Genomic DNA, 23,548 nt, shown 5'->3' on the forward strand with positions numbered 1-23,548 from the left:
TTGATCTCGCCGTTAATGAAGTTTTAAAGGCTATTTTTAAATTAGTGAAATCTTGCCAGTCTGGGTGTTATGCCTTTTATGTATTTTAATGAAGTATATGAGCAATTGGCATTTTATATGGCATTATATATATATATATATATATATATATATATATATATATATATATTTATATCAACATCATTTAGCTTAATTTCATGGAATAGTCTATTAAAAGTTTCTTATTACTTTCTTTGCTTAAATATTTTACGAACCCAATATTTTCTTTGCCGAATTGTACGTTTTGTTTTTTTTTGCGAATTAAAAGAAGCAGACATAATAATAGCGTTTTATTAACTTTACGAACATAGCTTCTTAGATTAAAACCAATAAATTGAATGTAAAGATGTTAAACTATTGCTATACAATTAGGTTACAAAACATCTGTTTTATCGGAAAAAGTTAAAATAATTTTATCTTTATCCGATGTGCAAAATCTTAATCCGATGTAATTAACAATTTCGGATGAAATTCGGCGCGAAAATATTCTGATTCGATTCTGATCAATGAGAATACTTTCGGATCATCGTGTCGTCGGAAATCGGATACATGGGACTCCGCCTTAACACGTCATTCCGTGAAAAGCCTAGTCATTACACGTATTGCCGGCAAACGCTGTACTACTTTCATTATTACTTTGTTTGACAAAATTTTGCGCCTCTCCAGTACTTCTTTATTTGTAATTTTATTAGTCCATGATATTTTTAATACTCTGCGATAATCTGCGCAATCTATATATGTAAACTCTTAATAGAGGGAAATATAAGCTTGAAATTTGTAAACTATGTAACGTTAAAAACGTCACATCATTATTAATTTATATTTAAATAATTATTTTATTTTAATTTCTTTTTTAATTTATTAATTCATTTACCTTCAGTTTGGTTTTTACTACTTTTTCTTCAAAAAGTAGTTGGCGCCCTCTTTATCTTTCTGTACCGTAGAATAAATATTCGCCCTCTCATTCTTTCCTCTCTCTTTCTTTCCGGTAGAATAAATATTCGCCTTCTCTCTTTCTGTCAGCTAGTAAACATTCTGTTCTTTGTTGACAGACGAGATAATTCCATCTTAGGCATACGTCTTATGACATCTGTGCTAACTTCATTGCAGCCCAGCCCCTTTCTACTTTCTGTCAATTACCTTTCATGGTGGGATTATTTTTTGTCTATAATTGAAATTTATAAAAGAAGGTAGGAATTATTATAAGGTTCAATTTATGGTCTGCAGAATTCTCTTGGGTTTATGGGATATTTCTGGAATATTGCACTAATTGCAGTGTAAAAAGAAAATGTCAATAATATTCACAAAAAAGACTCAATAAGATACAAAACCAATAAGACCTTGACCGGTTGCTCACATTTGTTACTTACGTTCATAGAATAAAAAGAACAAAACCAATAAGACCTTGACCGATTGTTCGCATTTGTTACCAGTGTTCGTAGGATAAAAAAAAAAACAAAACCAATATTTATTACACAGCAAAGTTTAAGCCTTCCACACCAAATCGTAGAAGTTGATTTTTCAAGTGATTGTATCATTGTAGACAGTGGTGTAAGTGACTCTAGTACAGATTGGGACAATTGTAGTACTGATATTTGCCCATGTGATTCTACTGGGAATTGCGTGCCCATGCGAGTATGTCTGGAGTTTGTCAACACTCGAGCTATCAGAGGACTTTACTTCTTTGTCAGAGAGTGGTATTTCGGATGTAAAAAATGACAGTCTATTGTATAGTGACGCAGAGTTTCAGGATGTATCGGAAGATGATGTGTTTTTGGAACCAGTAATAGCACTGCCCGAATTGATTGAGGATGTATCGGAAAATGACATCTTTTTCGAACCAGCGATAGTACCACTCGAACTAATTAATAAACTGATAATTATTAAATAATTATGTATTAATTGTTTAAATATTAGTACTTTGCTATAGTAATATTATTGTAATTCAATTATGTTTCAAATTATTATTAGTTATTTTATACTCACATTCTGTATTTAAAAGCATTTACTTACAATGAAGTTTTATTGAAACCTCTTTTTAATAACTGTATTTAAAAATTTAAAATAAATGTCTTAATGCTGTGCTGTTTTCTTTAATTATTTATAAATACTGAGGTTTGTTAAAACTTTAGAAACAGATACTTTATTATTAAATCCCCTTAATCGTGATACTTACAAATTAATACAATTTTTGAGAATTCTTGTTTACTTTAAATTATTTTTATTTTGTGTGTATGAGCCTACTTTATGTTTTAAATAAAATTTTTGAGACAACATTGAAAATTTTATTTTGACTTTGAATTATTTATTATCTATAAAAACAACAATAATTTTAGATTTTTGTTTTATTCTGTAACGTCTTAATCTTATGAAGACCAGGGCCTTAAGCAACACCACACTGCTGGAAGAGACGAGGGGAGAAATTCTTCGAATATCCCTAAGGATATTCAAGAGAAAAACGCCCACCGTTCCATCCGTCAGAATGGTGCTCTGACGGACTGCTCAGCCCTGAGTTAGTTTCCTGTTCATTCTCTCCCCACACCAATCCCAGAAAGGTACAGGAAATAAAAACAACTTACGAAGTCATAGTAAAGGTATATATATTTACTAAATAAAAATAAACAGAATTCAAATCATTATGAATGTGAAAGAAAAATAAATTTTTAAACTGAGACTCAAAGATTCTGCCGGTTGCCGGTATAAAATAATTAAAGTCTAAAAAAGTACTCAGCTTTAGTTCGTTCTGAAGAAGTCGTTCAGCCCTCCAGGAAGGGTTCCGATCTTTGTGGAGGTTAGCCGCTGTCGGTGGTTGTTGGTTGGGTTAAGGGGGGTTGTTGGTCTAGATTATAGTGTTACGATAGATGGTGACGTGTCGTATGACTCAGAACGGTAAACATGTTTATCACTAATATGCTTATTCATTCTAGTATCTTCTAGGTAATGCCTACCTGACAACACCCTTTGTTATAAAAACAACAGTTCGAAACTTCTGGAGGCCAGCCGATGTGAAAACCAGTTTACCGTTACGATTTTCGCCGCTCAGTCTGGTCGAGAGGATTGTCGATTTTTCGAGATAACGGCAGTTTATGTATATAATGAAACATTTTATATGGAGGAACAGTTAGTTAGTTTTGAAGATTCGCGGTCGCGATTTAATTGTAGCGTTCGGATACATAAATTATGTAATTATTAATCAAATAAATTGTTGATATAAATTATCGTGCTTTTTAATAAATTAAAATAAGAACAATATAAATAATTATAAATTAAATAAAGACATAACAATTAATAAATTCATAACAGTGGTGTCAGAAGTGGGATAAGTGAAAATTGTCGAAATGGCTACGATTTATGAGCTCACAGTGACGAATTTAAGGAGACCTCTCGAGGATAGAGAATTAGCTTCTACCGGAAAAAAGGCTGAGTTAGTCCAACGACTAAAGAACGCTTTGGAGGAAGATGGATTTAATCCAGAAACGTATATATTTGAAGATAAACATGATGCTGTCATCTCGTCGATTTCGAAATTAGAGAACAAAGTTTCTGGTGACATCGCATCATTAGAGAACAAAGTCTCTAACGAGATTTCTTCTCTGGAAAGCAAAGTTTCTGCTAACATCTCTTTGGAAATCTCTAAAGTCACTTCTGAGATGTCTGCCCTCGACGATAGACCAAGTTGCTGCCGATATGTTGGCCTTCGAAGAAAAGATATGGAAAGAGATGGAAAGGAAGATGGAAGAAACAGGGACAGCAGAGAGAGGAAACAACCCGATTACAATAGAGACAAAAGAAGACGAGACGAAATGTAAGTTGGAAATACGGCCGAAATTTGAAGGAAGTGGAGGTTCTGTCCATGTGAAAGTCCCAACTTTCGACGGAAAATCGTCATGGAACAACTACATGAAACAGTTCGAATCAGCTGCAAGAGCGAATGGATGGTCTGAAAAAGAAAAGGCTGTAAACCTGACTATCGCTCTTCGAGGAGATGCCTTAGATGTGCTTCAGACCATAGTCGTAGAGGAGACCGATGGTTTCGAACAACTCAAGAAGAGGTTAAATATGCGATATGGCTACGAACATTTGGAGCATGTATATCAGTCGCAGCTTAAAAATCGTAGACAGAAGAAAGATGAGGCTCTTCAAGAATATGAGGTAGATATTGCCAGATTAGTACAATACGCTTATCCAACAGCTCCCGAAGACATGATGGAAAAATTGGCCGTTCAAACGTTTATTGATGGTCTTCGTGATCATGAAATGCAGAGAACACTGCGATTAGCTCGTCACAGGACGCTGGTTGATGTCTTATCCGCCGCCCTCGAATACGAGTCAGCTACGCAGGCCTCTGGCGGATATAGTAAAGTTAGGACTGTAAAAGAGGAAGGAGATGAAGATAAACTTGACCAGCTCGTTAATATGATGAAAAGTATTACATGCAAGAAAACGAAGACCATAAAATCAAGAAACTCACCATCAGGAAAACCAGAACGAGTCGGCTTTAGAGGAGCAGCTTCGACCCGGAACTTTTCCAAAGACCCTCTTATACTAATAGCCTCTTTGAAATGTCGTGAAGATAGTGTATATGTAGATGGAGAAATAAATGGTAGAAAGCATACGTTGTTGGTGGATACCGGAGCGACCAGAACCATTATACGCCCGACAGTTATAAACAGCCGTAAGAAACTGTTACCAACGAGGTTGCGACTTCGCACCGCTACAGGTGGAAATGCCAACATTCATGGAGAAATCCAGGTACAATTGGGAATTGGAGTTATAGTTGCTGACATAGTGTTATATACTGTTATAGTTGCTGACATCGAAGAGGACGTTATATTAGGAATGGACGTAATGAATATGCATGGATTCCAATTGGATTTTAAGAATAAGGTAATCAATGTTGGCAACGAGGAGGTATTTCTCCATCCACATAATGACAACACTGTGCAAGCAGCCATTAAAGAAGATACAGTCGTGCCTGCGAGAAGCGAAACGATCATAGTAGCGCGGCTACAGGGAATTGTGGACGAAGGGAGACCTGTTATGATGGAGCCTTGGAACCACGACGATGAGGTTGGCCGTGGAATCATAATTGGAAAGGAATTGGTGACTTCGGCTAAGGAAATTCCTGTGAGACTTATCAATGTCAACGACTACCCAGTGAACATAAAGAAAGAGGCAAAAGTAGGAACTTGTGTACCTGTGACATCCATAATCCGTCAGGCGACAACATCTGATAATTCCAACGACAAATTCGACCAAATGGTTGCAGTTGCAGGACAGTCTCTGAATCAGATTGAGAAAAGGAAATTAAGGGAATTTCTTCGGCAGTATCGTGATATTTTCGTACCGAAAGGAGGAAAGACGGGAAGAACTACCGTTGTTAAGCATAAAATTGATACTGGTAATGCTAAGCCAATTCGTCAAACAGCTCGACCATTACCACAGGCGAAAAGAGAGGAAGCTGAAACGATTGTTCAGGAAATGAAGAAAGACGAGGTGATAGAACCTTCTACGAGCCCATGGGTCTCTCCGGTGGTCCTGGTTAAGAAGAAAGACGGAACGACGAGGTTCTGTGTGGATTACCGTTTGCTGAACAACGTTACCAAGAAAAATAGTTATCCTCTGCCTCGGATTGATGACACATTGGCTGGAAGTAAATTGTTTTCTACTTTGGATTTGAAGTCTGGATACTGGCAGGTAGAAATGGACCCAGTAGATAAAAAAAGACAGCCTTCACCACAGGATCTGGATTGTGGCAATTCAACGTTATGCCATTTGGACTTTGTAATGCTCCTGCGACATTTGGGAGGCTTATGGAAAATGTGTTGAGAGGGTTATCTTGGAAAACATGCCTGGTTTATTTAGATGACATAATCGTCTTGGGGGAGACATTCGAAGATCATTTGAGGAATTTAGAAAACGTTTTTAATCGACTTAAAGTTGCACAATTGATGTTAAACCCCAAGAAGTGCCAGCTATTTCAAGGTAAAGTCAATTATCTGGGTCATATAGTCAGTAAAGGAGTGGCCGTGGATAAGGGAAAAATCGATTCCATTAAGGAATGGCCAAAACCAACTGACAAACACCAAGTGAGAAGTTTTCTTGGACTATGTACTTACTACCGAAGGTTTATTAAGAAGTTTGCAGATATCGCTAAGCCATTAACGCGACTTACGAAGGAAGCAAGAGATTACCGCTGGGATACAGACTGCCAAAATGCCTTTGAGACCTTGAAAAAGCATTTAATAACAGCACCAATTTTAGGGTATCCACTGCCAGAAGGAGAGTTCATCTTAGATACGGATGCAAGTAATGTGGGAATTGGAGGAGTGCTGTCTCAGATTCAAGGAGGACAGGAACGAGTCCTCGGATATTTTAGTAAAATTCTTTCAAAACCTGAGCAGAATTATTGCGTCACGAGAAGAGAACTTCTAGCAGTAGTTAAATCAGTAGAGCACTTCTATCAATACCTCTATGGCAGAAAGTTTCTAATCCGAACCGACCATGCCGCCCTTAAGTGGTTGATGCAGTTTAAGAATCCAGAGGGTCAGATAGCCAGGTAGATCGAACGACTCCAAGAATACGATTTCAAGATTGAGCACCGGGCCGGAGTTAGCCACAGAAACGCTGATTCTCTTTCCAGAAGGCCATGCCCAGCAGAGTGTTCCCACTGCAACAAAACGGAATCCAAGGAAGCAGCAGTGCTAAGAACAACGATGGTCAACGACGACTGGACGCCTACTAAGATCAGAGAAGAACAAGAAAGAGATCCAGTTATACAGAAAATTCGAAAATGGAAAGAGGAAAACCGTCGACCACCTTGGCAAGAAATATCAAACCTATGCTCAGTAGTTAAGACGTATTGGGCCCAGTGGGACTAATTCATCATGGAAGATGGCTTGCTCAAACGAGTCCTGGAAAATGATGACGGTTCAGAGAAGAGAAGACAGTTGGTGATCCCAAAGAGCAGAATAGCCGAAGTACTTCGTCAGTTACACGACAGTCCATCAGGAGGGCATTTTGGTGTAAAGAAAACCCTTCAGCGAATTCGGGAACGGTTTTATTGGATAAACAGTTTCGACGACGTAAAAGACTGGTGTAAGAAATGTACTATTTGTGCTACGAGTAACGGGCCTTGACTAAAGGAGAGCTCCTATGAGACAATATAATGTTGGAAGCCCGTTTGAAAGAATAGCTTTGGACATTGCTGGGCCATTTCCAGAAAGTGAAAATGGAGGCAAGTACATGTTGGTAGTAATGGATTATTTTACTAAGTGGGTCGAGATTTACGCACTTCCAGACCAGAAGGCCGCCACCGTTGCAGATAAGTTGATCCAAGAATATATCAGCCGATTTGGAGTGCCTTTGGAGATCCATAGTGACCAAGGCAGGAACTTCGAAAGCGATCTATTCCAAGGAATATGTGATAGACTAGGCATGAAGAAAACAAGAACTACAGCATATCATCCGCAATCTGATGGTATGGTAGAACGGATGAATAGGACAGTTGGCAAGTATTTGACAAAGATGGTGTCCGATCATCAGCGAGACTGGGACCAATATCTTCCGTTCTTCACAATGGCCTACCGATCTGCTGTTAACGAATCAACAGGCCAGACACCAGCCAGAGTCCTATTTGTCAAAGTTTGTCGTTGTTTTTAATATCTTTCAATGTCCTGTTTAACGCCTCTTTAACGCCTTAATTGAATGTTTGTGTGCCATAGTACATTCATCCCAGATGATAATTTTACACTGTTTTAGCACGGTACCTATGGACGATTGTTTTTTAATGTTACACACTGCGTCAGGGTTATTTTAAATATTTAGTGGCAGCTTAAATACTGAATGAGCTGTTCTGCCTCCATCCAATAAAGTTGTCGCAATGCGCGATGATTCAACGGCCAATGCTATGCCATTATTTGATCGTATTTCAGCAATAATTAGTGAAATAAGGAATGTTTTGCCAGTTCCACCCGGTGCATCCAAAAAGAAGAACCGACCTTGTCCTGCTGAAACTGCGAGCAAAATGCGGTCATAAATGGTTCTTTGTTCGTCATTCATTAGTGGGATATTGCGAGTAACAATCGCTGCCATTTCTACAGTGTTGTACTGCAGTTCACGATTCATTTCAGTGTTAATTAAATCAGATGCAGTTCGATTTGGCGAATTCATATCGAAATGAGTGAGTGATAAGTTGGTAATGACAATGCAAAGATCCTCAATAGTAATCAATGCTTCATTGTACATAGCGTCGCTGAATGTTATCGTTAGATCGTTGCACCGTGTACGATGTTGATGCAATATATCATCAGTCATTGAATCTTTGTGATTATCCCACAATATCTGTGCTATCTGGGAAACATGTAGTCAACAGCGAATAGTAGACGAATTTGTATTGCTGTACAGTTCAATGCAGCTTCAGCAAGCATACACTCCCACTGGTTGTCGTCTTCCAGTAAGCCGAGTGCAAGGCATGCGTCTTTATAAATATGTTGGATACTGTTGCCCATTCATTTTACGTATATCTTGAAATGATAATGGGCCAGTAACATTAACCAACAACAGTCGAAGATAAAAGCACTCAGTGTGTCTTGGATTAACTGTAAATAATCGCCCCAAAGCGTTCGATTTAAATAAATTGAGACATGCATCAACTGGTGAGCCTTGCTTGCGGGGCATCCATTTTTTTGTTTGAGCCCATGTGAAATATTGTGGTACTTCTGAATAGAGTAATGTTCTTGCAAAGGCACCAAAATCATCCCTACTATTACACAATTCAAAAAATGCTGTGAGTGTAGTTTTAGGTGGATTTGTAGCACGATCAATCACTGTCTCGTTCGTGAAAAATACACGCTGACCGTTTTCAAGATGGACGGCTAAATGAACAACTACTGGATCCCGTTCATGAATTGGAAAACCGAAGATACGCCAAGCAGCTTCATTGGAGCTGATGTACCGTCCAATTTGGTAGAGCGTAATTTCATAGTTTTTATTCATTGGAGGAGCATTTACATTAGTATTTTCTACTCTAAACACAGCCATATCACTGCCTTTATGGACATACTTGCAAATATATTTGATGCTCTTCACAGAACTTCAAAACTCAACATTAATATGAGCATTGTATGTCTTGCTTAGCAGAGGCGAATACCGTAGATATCCGTCGGTATTTGTTATCGTATCATTAGTGAAATCTTTAGGGAAATTTTTAGTACATTTTCCATCTGCCATGCAAGGCGATTTCTTCAGGACGGATTTTGTCGATTAACCAAACCAAAATGTCCGCATGAGGTAATCCCCTCTTTTGCCATTCAACTGAATACAGCCAGCAACGTGTGGGACCGAATACATGTAATTTAGTGATGTAACTTATTAGAGACTTCAACTTTTGTCTGAATACACGTGCTGTAATGTCATGACGATGTATTGCATTTTGGCCAGGCAATAGCAAAATCTCTGGCCATTTTGGATTACATGTGAACGTGATAAATAAACACGGTCGTCCATATTCGCGCACGTAAGACATAGCATCCTGTATATATTCTTGCATATGACATGGACTGCCTATATACGATGATGGTCAAATGACAGAGTTACCAATTTCGGCGACGTCCGGGTTGTTGTTAATAGCGTCTCGTAAGTGAATGTACTCTTCCGCACGCAGCTTGAGTTGATTATATCGTAAGTATCGTAGTCGTTCGCCCTCTATCTTCGCGTACATGTCGACAAAGCTCACGACATCGTAGAATGACGTTGTCCAGGCCGCGCCGAATCATTAATCGGTATGCATAATAATCTTTCGAGCTAACGTTCTTGTTTGTTTCAGCTCCTGTAATAATATATGTATGATTATTAATTTAAATTAATTCCGTTCAATAATTTAATTGTTTTGTTAAATGGTTAATGATAAATGAAGTACCTGATACGGGATCTCGTTGTTTTATGTTTATGCAATATCCGTCTTGTCCCTTCCAGAATATTAGCGGATATTGGAGAGCATCATATGAACGATGTGTATCAGCAATGAACTGAAGATTATTATTTCTTCTACGAATTACAATTTCTCGTGTACCTGTACGATAGCCAACCATGATTCCAGCAACGTCTTCAACAACAGGTGCATTGAATCTACGAATATGTTCTCCAGCTGGTGTTTTATCAGGGTTAATGACAATAGCGTGATTATCGCTTTGTAATTTGTGCATGTGTGATTTGAATATTTTCAACAATTCATTGTGCTCGTTCAATAGAGCGTCCAAGTCGCTGACGATGCGCCTGGCAAAAAATGAATCAAGGTTATTATAGTCACAACGTGCATTCACGCGATTAGCAAGTGCGCTTCCGGAAACCTCGCCGCCCATAAAGTAGATTTGTAAAAATTTATGTTGTTCGTTTGGCATTGGCAGCAATGAGCCCATTTTATGATAAACTTGGCCTCTGATTTTGAATGTAGAATTGTATTGTTGACCATTAGCATTAGTATTTCGAACTATTTCTGTTGCTCCAAACGATGTCATTTGAAAGCAGGAATTGAATGTTCGAATTGACTTCAGGAATACGTTAGAATCTGGATCCGTGCCGATAAGTAAACCATTCAATGGTTCAGGTGGTGTTTCAATTTCAGGTAGTTGCACTTTTCCTGACGCGCAACACATCCCAGGTGGCTCATTTTTGAATTTGAGAGCATGACAATGCGGACATTCCTTATCCATAGCACCAATTACCACTTTTAAATGAGCATAATATTCAATATCGGGCTCGTACTGGAATGCTAGACGCAAAAATGAATCAGACGTAAATGCACGATGTACCTGTTGGCGTTGTTGGTCATTTGTTCTGCGTCTATTAACCGTAAAACGGCGTGATTGTCGTTGTTCTAAACGTATAACTTCATTGCGCTCAGCTCGTGTATCTTCTGATTGTTCTTGACGCAATTGCTAAATGCTCACAAGTGCATCAGCATTTTGTTGCTGGACTTGTTCTTCGGTTCTTTGGGATCTTTTATCTCTCATACTTCTGGACCTACTTGTATTACGGCTCAAATCAGCCCCTTTGCGTTTTCTTGGCATTGCTCACTGTATAAAACACATATAAATAGAATTAAAATATACTAAATGAAATGAATTAAATAAATGAACTTACTTAATGATGGAAAACGTTATAATTATAATTACGGCCAGGATTATAGCGAAAATATTAGTTTTATGAAAAAAATTTGAAACAATAGTTGTAAAAAATTCAAATAATTATATAAAAAAAGTATACTTACAACACAAAAGTCATTGTTGGTTGGAGCTCGTGACACGTGTTGAGTACTTTTGGTTATGTAAATCACTTGTTTAAATAAAACTTCATTAACTGATCTAATCGTGCCAAATACACTTAAAATTAATAATTTTATTATTATGAATAAAATAGTAATAATTAATAGTTATTATGAGAGTTACACAGAAATAGAAAATTGATAATTGTGAACGTTACTACTACACTTGATGCATAAACAATAATCATGGAAGGCCGAAAACTGTGTAGAGAGTGAGAGAAGTCTTGTGTGAGTGAAACAGGAGACCGGCTTCAGTTTATGGTATAGTGTGGCATTTCACTCACCAGTAAAGGTGCGGCAAATTTGAAGAATCTAAGATTGGTAGCACTAAGCATATATCAGGATAAAACTTTAATAATAAAAATAAATGTTTATTTTCTTAAAAAACATTTTAGATTTTTAATCGAAGTACAGTTAAAAACACTATAATTGATCAGTTATCGAGCGAGATGAAAAATGATTAAATTACTAAAATGGCCATAAAAAATAGGGGTTGATGATAAAAAAGTAAAAGTTTAGGGTTGTATGTATTTTTTAATGCAACATTATAAAAAAACAAAAATAAAAAATTTCGTCGAAAAATTAAAAAAAAATTAAGGGTGAACAACCCTTATCACTTAGGGGTATAAAAAATAGATAGTAGCCGATTCTCAGACTTATTGAATGCGCATATAAAATTTGGTAAAGATCGGTAAAGCCGTTTCGGAGGAGTACGGTAATTAACATTGTGACAGGGAAATTTTATATATTAGAATATTACGAGTATATTCATTGACTCTTTTTACAGCAATTCCAAGTATTGCTTCCTTAATAATTATTCTAGCCATAAACTCTGTGCCTTGGTCTGCTATTATTTTTCTGGGTACTCCATACCTCAAGATAAATTTTTCTACCAATGATTTGTCTACTATTTCGGCTTATTTTATTCTGTATTATGTATCTTTCTATGTAGTTGCTTAATTCGCATTGTAAGTCAATATATGTCAGTTCCCATTTTCATCCATGTACCTATTCATGGGTTCCTTGTTTATAATTGAGTGCTTATGCCTTTGGTAGTCGTCGCATCTCTCCACATTTCACATATTTCTTCGTAATTCGATCCAGAAATAGTATTTCCTTATATTTCTGTACTATATATCCTATTTATTCTTCCATGTCCTTCCTGTAACATGTGGAAGTCGTTAATTATAACTCTTTTTGACCTGCTTATCTTGTACTATATTATGTATTGCTTGTATTATGTTTATCTTGTACTATACAAATTTTTATACCATTTCCTTAAAAAAAATTATTTTTTTTAATCTATTCGTATTTTATTAAGAATTGGCTGATTCTTTTTTTTTCATCTATTTTTATTCTCATTTTCCATTATTATCATTTTCTTTATAATCTTCTGCACTCATATTTGTGAGCCAAAATCTCACCAAGTCTCCTAATGCTATTCCTGAAGCATAAATCCTTAAAATAAATTTGTTTTTCATCGATAAATCGGGGAATTTCATAACCGGGGCTTATTAGATATATCTTGGGCTTATTAAATGCTTCTTGACATTCAGTAGTCCATTAAACTTTACTTTCTTCCTAGATAATCTGTTACGTGGTGCGGCTATTTCCGCAAAATTGCTTTTTCTTGCATTCTGAGGTGTAAGATACCGTTTATTCGAAATCTTATGTCCTAAGAGTTCCTCTTCTACAAAACATGAACATATTTCTGTTCATCGATTTTTCTTCTCTGTCAACAAAAATTCCATACTTGTTAGTTCTTCTTGCATCGTAAATAAAATTTTAAATATACGGATCATAATAATAAAATAATTAACCTGGTCAGTTATATTGTACGCATTAGTGTGATGTGAGGGAAGAATATAAAGGATTAGCCATGGTTTTATATAACTTATATTTTTAACTAACAGTCGAAATATGATTCCCAATATAAAAGTGATATAAAACTTTTTACATTTTTATTTATAGACAATTGACATGACATGTGTTATGACTTTCTTCTTCTTTTCTCTATTATAATATAATACAATACCTCCCCACTATAAGTTTAAACGCACAGGTGGTTTTACATTTCTTTTTGGCCTACTTAGAACTGCTGTCATACTTTCTTTGGTCTCTGGTTTCTCATCAACCTCACTAAACACTGCTTCACTTACTACTTCATTACCAGACTCTTCAAAATTTCTCCCTTCAATATCACTTTGTTTTAACACTTCCCCTTCTCTTAGAGCTGAGAGGGGTCCAACACTGTTACTAATTGTATTATTATTATTAGTTATATCAGTTACAATGGTTTCATTAAGACTATCGTAGTTAGAATCAGATCCTTTATCTCGCAAAATCTGGTCCAAATGTCTTTTCCAAATTAAACCTTCCTGTGTTAACTTACACAAATATATCCTGTCACCTAAAAGTTCATCTATTATTGCTTTTGCCCATGTTTTACGATTAGGACAACGATAATCTCTACAAAGGACTTTATCCCCCACTTGAAAAGTTTCAATTCGTCCATTACTATTTAATTTATTATCAATTCATTTAGAACTCTGATTCTCACTACATGTCCATAACAAATCTAATCGGGTTTTAACTTTATGCTTAAATACAAGACTGGAGGGTGATACACCTGTAGTACAGTGTACTGAATTTCTATAATGGAACAATACCTTACTGATTATAGTTTGTAAAGAATTATTACAGTTGTAATCATCCTTCAATCCTTTCAAAGCAGCGTTTTTAAATGTCTTAACAAAATTCTCTGCAAAACCATTTGTTGCTGGATGATATGGTTGTGATGTAGATTGTTTAATACCATTATTATGTAAAAATTTTGAAAATTCACCTGATGAAAATTGAGGGCCATTATCTGTAACAACTACTTTAGGTAAACCAAACCGAGCAAAACAATCTCTAAATTTTTCAATAGTCTCACCAGCGGTCAAATTATTAATAATAAATGCTTCTGGCCATTTTGTAAAAGTATCAATGATTATCAAAATCATTTTATTTCTTATGGGACCCAGAAAATCAGCATGCACCCTCTCAAACATACATGTTCCCTTTTCACATGATATTAACTTAGCTTTACTTGGTTCTGCTCTAAACCCTAAACAAATTTTACAATTATTTACATAAAATCCACAAGGAAAATAATTCCTGCAGCTGGCTGTATACCACGTGTAACAAAAAGAGGTTAGTCTTTGTATGTGGGTATATTTTATTTTATAAAAACCCTTAAAAGGGCAACATTAAAAGCACGAACGTTTTCGGAACAACTGTTCCATCATCAGGTTAAAATACAGGTTACCATGCCTGAGCCACCAAAATATTTGGGTAAAAACCCTTTAAAATGTAATGTGTTACCAAAGATTGTACATGATGTTAATAATATTATATGATGTTTAATATTTTAATTAAATTAAACATCAAAATATTATTAACATCATGTACAATCTTTGGTAACACATTACATTTTAAAGGGTTTTTACCCAAATATTTTGGTGGCTCAGGCATGGTAACCTGTATTTTAACCTGATGATGGAACAGTTGTTCCGAAAACGTTCGTGCTTTTAATGTTGCCCTTTTAAGGGTTTTTATAAAATAAAATATACCCACATACAAAGACTAACCTCTTTTTATTTACATAAGATTCAATGTCTGTATCTAAACTTGGCCACCAAAAATAAGCTCGTGCATTTGCTTTCATCTTGGAAATTCCTTCATGTATACTGTGCAACTCTAACAGCAATTGTTTTCTTAACTTTGTTGGCACTACTACTCGAAATCCCCACATAATCACCCCCTTCTCCACAGATAGTTCTTCTTTTCTATTTAAAAATGGTTTCATTATTTCATCTACTGTCTCTGGGAATCCTCACCAAAAAGTGCCTATAAATTGCAATCCGAGGTTTAAATTGGCTTTTTAATAGTGCCATAATATCATCAAATGATTTCTCTTTTGGTTTGCTAGGTGCACATAGGTTTTTCAATACTTTGTAAATGTCTTCACTGAGTAATGTTAATAATACAGCAACTTTTCTTCCTTCTTCTACTAAATTAGCCAATAAATATTGTTCTAACCTTTCTTCAAATATTTCAAAATCATCACCAATTCTAAACGTTGCTAATGAAGATATATTCACTGCATGTACAACTGTTATGGGCTGTGATCGTGATCCACATGACTCCCCGGCCTGGATATCGCTTCCATTCTTTGGCATTTTTAGCAATGTCTACATACAGTCTGTCCCAAACCCTTCTTTCAGTGCGTCACTAATTTTGACGTCATATAGGATTTTAAGAATGTCGAGAATTATTGCATGACATTTTAGTTAAATTTGACAGTTGCAGGATCGTAATCTGTCTTTTTCCAATTGAAAATAATTTAATAATTTTAATATTAGTCTTTGTTCTTCCTCGATATATCTCGGCATATTTAAAATATTTTTATTATACAATAAATAAATACAAAATTAAATTGTCACTGTAAAATGTCTGAAAATACTAACCTGGAATGACAATTATCATTTTATCAGTTGACATTGTGAAAGTACTGTCACGATCGAGACAATCTGCATCAAATTATATTTATGCGCATCATTGATTGGATATCTATTTAGCGTATTCTAAACTCCAACCAATTATACATCCGTAAGTAGAATTAGCTTACAATAAATAATTTTCTAAGTTCTATGTATAATAATCACAGACTCACGTTTTTTCTGTCACTTCTAGCTTAATGTGTTAGAGAGAATTCGATCAACTATGACGCACTGAAAGAAGGGTTTGGGACGAACTATACAGTCTGTCCCAAACCCTTCTTTCAGTGCGTCACTAATTTTGACGTCATATAGGATTTTAAGAATGTCGAGAATTATTGCATGACATTTTAGTTAAATTTGACAGTTGCAGGATTGTAACATCTCTTTTTCTAATTGAAAATAATTTAATAATTTTAATTTTAGTCTTTGTTCTTTCTCGATATATCTCGGCATATTTAAAATATTTTTATGACAATAAATACAAAATTAAATTTTCACTGTAAAATGTCTGATAATACTAACCTGGAATGACAATTATTTTATCAGATGACGTTGTGAAAGTACTGTCAAGATCGAGACCTTCTGCGTCAAATTATATTTATGCGCATCATTGATTGGATATCTATTTAGCGTATTCTAAACTCCAATCAATTATACATCCGTAAGTAGAATTAGCTTTACGATAAATAATTTTCTAAGTTCTATGTATAATAATCACAGACTCACGTTTTTTTTCTGTCACTTCTAGCTTAATGTGTTAGAGAGAATTCGATCAACTATGACGCACTGAAAGAAGGGTTTGGGACGAACTATACACTAAAAATATGTACATAAACGAAATCCTTAAAATATACACAATCACTTTACCATTTACCTCGTCGCCAAATTAGTGTGATGTGAGGGAAGAATATAAAGGATTAGATATGGTTTTATATAACTCATATTTTTAACTAACAGTCGAAATGTGATTCCCAATATAAAAGTGATATAAAACTTTTTATTTATAGACAATTGACATGACATGTGTTATGACTTTCTTCTTCTTTTCTCTATTATAATATACTACACCATTGATTATAAACCACCCATAGATACCTCACTCTTAGCATTGATTATAAACCACCCATAGATACCTCACTCTTAGGTAAAAACGAATTCAGTGTTAAACTCCGCCCACTTACACCTCTTGGCCCCTCACGCCTAAGTACTACCAGAGACCTGACTGTATGGTGGCGAAATTATTGAAATATTTGCCAAGATTGAAAAATAAATTTGAGTTGCCTGTTCCGGCCATTGTCTAGTGCAATAGACGACAATATAAGGATGGCATTCAGCATTTTCACAAATAATTTTAACGTACTTGTAATTTATATTATTGAATTTTGATTTTACTTCAGAAAAAACGCTAAAAATTGATTAATGAAAACAGTAGAGGTTTTATAAAAATTATTTATTTATCAATACAATACAAAAAATAACAAAATATAAAATACATAATAAAATTAGCAGTGATAAATTACATCTCATTTAAATTACTTTTTTGCAACTTTTCAAACAAATTAATTTCCAGAATTGATGCAAACTAAAATATTTTAAGCTAATATACAGAATTTATTTGAAGATTTAGTTTATTCACTCACGGTAAAATATTGCAAAACCTCCTAATTTTAAAGAATCGCTTGGATTTACTTACATGAAATTTGGCTTACGCCTAGGCAAGATGTCAAAGAAAAAAAGATGATGCTTTTGCACTATGGTTCAGTATCACACCTTCTCAGGAGTGAAAAAATATATGTTCAAGATAAGTTCGGAAGTGCCTAAAATCAGTAATTCTAAGCAACTGTTGTTCTATAGAGTTTTTTCACTAAGTCAATACTTTTCGGGTTATTGAAAAATAGGTTCTGATTCATCAAATTCCATGTTGAATATTTCAACGTGAAATAATAAAAAAATGAAGCACTTTTCGACGAAAACTCATTATAACTTTTTTTAAACTGTTTAATAAAGGTTTATTTTTGTTAAGTTTCTAGCATCAAAAGTGAGATTTTTGGTGTCACTAATAAATTAAGTTATTTTGAAAATAGGCATTTTTTCATAATTAAAAAAAAAAATTGTTAAAAACATATGCCCTTTGAACAAATAAAACTTACAGATCATTATAAATAATACATTAGTAAAGTAATTTGTGAAGCGGTAACGATTAATTTGATTTAAATGCTAATTAGGGGCTGATTTTTCCGAGTTTTTTGACCAAAAACAGGGACCAACTTTATTTTGAGCGTAACGCTTACTTTTGATGCTAGAAACTTATTAAAAAACAAAAATGAATATTTTTTTGAAAACTTTAAAAAAGGTTTCCCCAAAAAGTGTACCATTTTTGTTATTTCACGTTGAAATATTCACTTTGAAATTTGACAGATATGAACCTATTTTTCGTTAGTTACAACTTTGCTTCTACTGGGTCTAGAGAGTTCATACATATACCATTTTTTTTTTCTCTTTTTTAGAAGCTATATTTTTGGTGAAAACGCTTTGTTTTTTCGATAAAATACATACTTACTTTTTGAATTATTTGCACAGAACCATTTAAAAATGTTTTTTTTGTGTTAAAAAATGAACATATTTACTCGCAAATAACTCGAAAAGTATTAACTTGGTGAAAAAATTCTATATGAAAAAAGTTGCTTAGAATTACTTTTCTTTTTATTATGTTTTCTATATGTATGCCTTCGATAGGAGAAGGAACTTCGACAAGAAGAAGAGGATATAAATTTTGTTCTGATAGTAACATTGTACTACAAAAAATTGACAATTTATCTATAAATGGCAATATAGAAGTCAATTATATTCTGTGCAAAATAAGAAATTGTATAGAGGTGAACTAAAATCAATATGATCTACTGTTCGAACGCATACTTTTTATATTTAAAAATTTTCTGATGACTTTCTGGAATTACGTCATCGAGGTTTTAAAAGCAAGTGGTGGCGAGTACCAAATGCAATCGATTTTAATTTTGACAAAATACCACAAATTACCAACGTTAAAAATGAATCATGTAAGTACATATCTTGATAAAATGAGAGGGAATTTCCAACATATAAATAGTTGAGGGCCATCTGCCTAGAAACAATAGGTAAAAGCTGATAAACGGACAGGATTAGAAAGTTTAAAACATCACTAATTAGATCATATTTCAAAACAAAGTAAATAAGTATATTTGAATGTTACTTCTTTTCAAACTAAGATTTTAAAATTAAAATTTTAGGAAAAAAAATATTTATTATTTCTTTTTCTCAAGAAGTAGTTTCATTATTGACAATATCGAAACATTTTATTATTAAAAGTCGAGAACAATTAAAAACCGCGTTCATATTTATATGAAAGTGCTATAAAAATGAAGGTATATTACTCTTTTTTAACAAACTTGGTATACGACTTGTCCACTAAAAGCCGTGTAGACAGTGAATATTATTTCTCTCTTTCTGATTTTCAAAAACTTTAATTTTTTAAAAATATTCTAAACCTGCTTTTAAGTTTTCAGTTGACTTGCTTAAAGTTGACATTGGCTTTCTGTTTGAATTACTATCACTACAATATTTGTTGTTAAGACCATCAAAAATATTATTTATAATTTTCAAAGATATGGCAGTATGAGGAACCGTTTTGGTGTTTAACTGTCCTACAGCTATTGCTGTTGATATTGCTGAGGCAAATCAGTTGGAAAAAATTTGTACTGCTAACTTTACACGCATTTTTTAAAAATTATTAGGGTTTATATGAACGTCTGTTATTTTCAACAGGCATTGTGCTCTCATATTGGTTCTATCGATGTTGTATGTGTATTCAATATCTTGCCACGATATTTGTTTAGAATCGGCACTTCTTCTTTAAAGCATTTACTTGACACTCCAATTTTTTACCTTCTCCGCCAATTCAGTTTTAAGTTTTGTGGGCAAATTAATTTCAAAACTGGAAATATCACTGAGACTACAACTTGATCACTTAGGCGATGGAGGTGACCTAAACATACAATCGCCACTTGTAGATCTTTTACGTTTCGTTCCGCAATAAACGTATGTAGAGCATACTGGTGATATACCTAAAATAGGTAATCATTGAAATGTATGTGTAATTTTAATTAAAGCAAAACAAGCATCTCCATTATTTCTGGAGTGATACTAACAACGCATTCATATTTAAAAAAGTCTCTTTTGATTTAATTGTATAAAAAATATATAAATCACTCAATATCAACTGATTTTATACAAAATATATTTTAAGAGTATTATTCTCATTGACAAAGCGCATTAGGCAAACATAAAAATATTTCTAAAGTTGAATACTCACCTAAATAAGTTGCTAACTGTGTAAATTTTGGAGGAACAGCATTTTTCCTTAATAACTTTCTTTGGCCACTTTGGTAAATATGTTCCACTGCAAAATGAGGCTGGCAAATTACCCTCTGTTTCAGGTCACTGATATCTATCAATATAATATCAATATTCCCGCAGATTTTTTTTGCCAAATTTTTGTGCGCTCTACGTCTTTCAGGGGAAATTTAAAGAAAGATATATTACTATTTGTTCGATCGTTTCTTTCAAAACATCCCGCGTAAACACACTTATGAGTTACAGAGGTCATTTTATCTAAAATGTCCTTTTTTTTATAAAATTCCGCTTTAACTTGTCATAACACTTGTCACAGATAATACACCTATAGGGTAAGTTCGGCCCTGACATTACCTACCTCCTCGCAAGTCAGAGAGAGAATGAGAAATCTCAATACGTTTTTCGAGTAACGCCATCTAGTTGTTAATACGTCTTTCGGTTACCACGAGGTGAGCTATCTAGTGGGTGGTTTATAATCAATGACTACACTCATTTCAAAGTTTATGGACTTGCTTACTACGTACATTCCTACTCTTCATCAAATATCATCTAGACCAGTGATTCCCAACCTGGGGGCGATCGCCCCCCTGAGGGCGATTTGAGATATTCAGGGGGGCGATATGGAGGGCGACAGAGAAAAGGGGGCGTTTAGCATCCGGAAAACGAGAAATGGGTAATTGAGAAAAATAAGAAAAGATATATATAATAAAAAGTAAATATATGTATACCAATGCAGGTAATAATAACACAAACATCTCGTCTAGTTACAGATCTTGTCGAACACGAGGCGTCACAATATTAGAATCATTATTAGTCACAATGTTAGAATTCGGACAGAGATGTCGACGCGTGGCAATACAATTATTTATTGAGAATTGCAAGATAGTGTTTTTATTCTTTGCCTTCTCAATAAGTTGTAATTAATTACTCTTTTGTTTTGCTCTCAAAATGTCAGCACCTAAAAAAAGTGCCGGCAGTACTCAACGGAGTATTTGAAATATGGATTCATTAAGTTGCCAGGAAATAAGAATCTACCATTGTGTCTTATGTGTGCAAAATCTTTGTCAAACGAATCCATGAAGCCGCCTCGTCTTATGGATCACTTGAAGAGGATTCATCCAGAGAAGTCAGACAGACCCGTCCAATATTTTGCGGTGAGTAAAAGTCTTTTGTTTGTAGGATGTAATTTTTCATGTACAGTTACAATCATTGAATAGTTTACAGACTTACGTATCTAGGAGCCTATTTTTTAAATTATTACCCCGTTTAAACGCACCTTTTACGTCAAAAGTATTACAATGTAAAAATTAAAGTATAAACTATTTAGTGATCGTAACTGTACCTAGGTATCAACATATTATAATTATTTTTACTTTCTATTACCAAAAGTCAGACTGAAAGAAAACCTTTTTTAAACTTTATTACCATTACTTATAATAATTAAAGTGAATGTGTATTTCTTTCGTTTACCGGAGCTCAAGGCAAAGTATGAAAGCCGAGTTACTGTTGGGTCATTGATTGCAAAAGCTACCAAGAAAAACGACAAGGGTTTACTTGCTTCATACAAGGTACCATTCTTAATAGCAAAAAGTGGCAAGCTGCACACAATTGGAGAAGAACTCATCCTCCCAGCTGTCAAAGAGATAGTTGATACTATGTTGGTACCCAGTCAGGCCAGCCAAGTAACAGATGCAGTTCCTCTCAGCAATAATACTGTCTCCAGAAGGATTGATGAAATGGGAGCGAATGTCGAAGATGTTGTCTGCAACAAATTGAAAAGCAAAGAGTTTACTGTGCAACTTGACGAGAGTACCCTGAGTGACAGCATAGGAGAAATGGCCGAGGAAATGCTATTTGTTAGAAGTCTGATTACTGATACAAAAGGATCTTCCATATTTGAAGTCATTAAGAGATTTTTTGAGGAAAAAGAGATTCCCTTATTAAATGTGATCGCCTGTGCTACTGACGATGCAGCAGCAATGACAGGACGTCATTGGGGATTTATTGCACATCTGAAACAAGCAGTACCTGGAATTTTGTGTGTTCACTGCGTCATTCACAGAGAGCATTTGGCTGCCAAGAATTTGAGTGGGAGGTTGCACGATTCTCTTCAACTTGTCATAGATGCGGTAAATAAAATAAAGCAAAACCAAAGAATGATCGAATATTTCGTACACTTTGTGAAGAAAATGATAAGATATTTAATACATTGCTACTACATACGGAAGTCCGCTGGCTTTTTAAAGGCAATTGCTTAAGGCGGTTCTTCAGTCTCATGGATATTGTTATTGAATTTCTTAATACTACTGACCCCACACTGAGTACAGAACTACAAGAGAAGCGAAATGACATCGCTTACTTATCAGATATTTTTCAAAAATTAAAGGAAATGAACCTGCAACTACAGGGGAAGAACATAAATATGGCCAAAGCGAAGGGAGTAGTCGGAGCATTCATTGACAAACTATCTATTTTTGAAGAAAATATGCAGAGAAGAGAGAGAAGAAAATATGCACCAAATTCCCCAACTTGAAATCTTCTTGTGGTGATTCTGAGGATCTTCAAACATACTGCCTCCACCTTCAAACACTGAAAGAAGATCTGCATCCCGATTCCAAGATTTGGCTAGTCTGAAAGTGCCAACTTGGTTTATCAATCCTTTCAGCGTGGAAGTTTCAACGGTATGTTCTTCTCTTCAAGAAAACTTGATTGATTTGAGACATGATGTTGAAATTGAAAGTTTGTTTCGGGAGTGTGGGTACGAAAGATTTTGGCCGCGGATAAAAGAAGTGTTTCCAATCTTGTGGAATGCAATCAAATTATTATTATTGGCATTCCCCACAACATATCTAGTGGAGAAAGGTTTTTGTTCTGTGTGTATATTGAAAAACAGACAAAGAAATAGGCTCGACATAATAGAAAGAGGGGATTTGAGGTTGTTATTAACCAACATTGAGCCAGACATAAAGAAATTATGAGAGACACCAGGCCCAAGGAAGTCATTAACAATTCTTTTACACACATATAACCATTTATCATTTTACGAAATGTAAAAATAAATAAATATGGATACTTACCTTTTGTATAGATTCATTATTTGTTTCAATTTAATTGAGTGGGGAACCACTGATCTAGACTATTAACCTAATGTCATTATGTAATGTTTATATTAGGTACGAATACTGTGTTTGCTGTTGTGATAAAATATTATAGGTACGGTTTTTTTTATTTGGTTTCTCGTCTCTTTTACAAA

This window comes from Diabrotica undecimpunctata, chromosome 4 (genome assembly GCF_040954645.1).
Source record: "Diabrotica undecimpunctata isolate CICGRU chromosome 4, icDiaUnde3, whole genome shotgun sequence".
Taxonomy (NCBI): domain Eukaryota; kingdom Metazoa; phylum Arthropoda; class Insecta; order Coleoptera; family Chrysomelidae; genus Diabrotica; species Diabrotica undecimpunctata.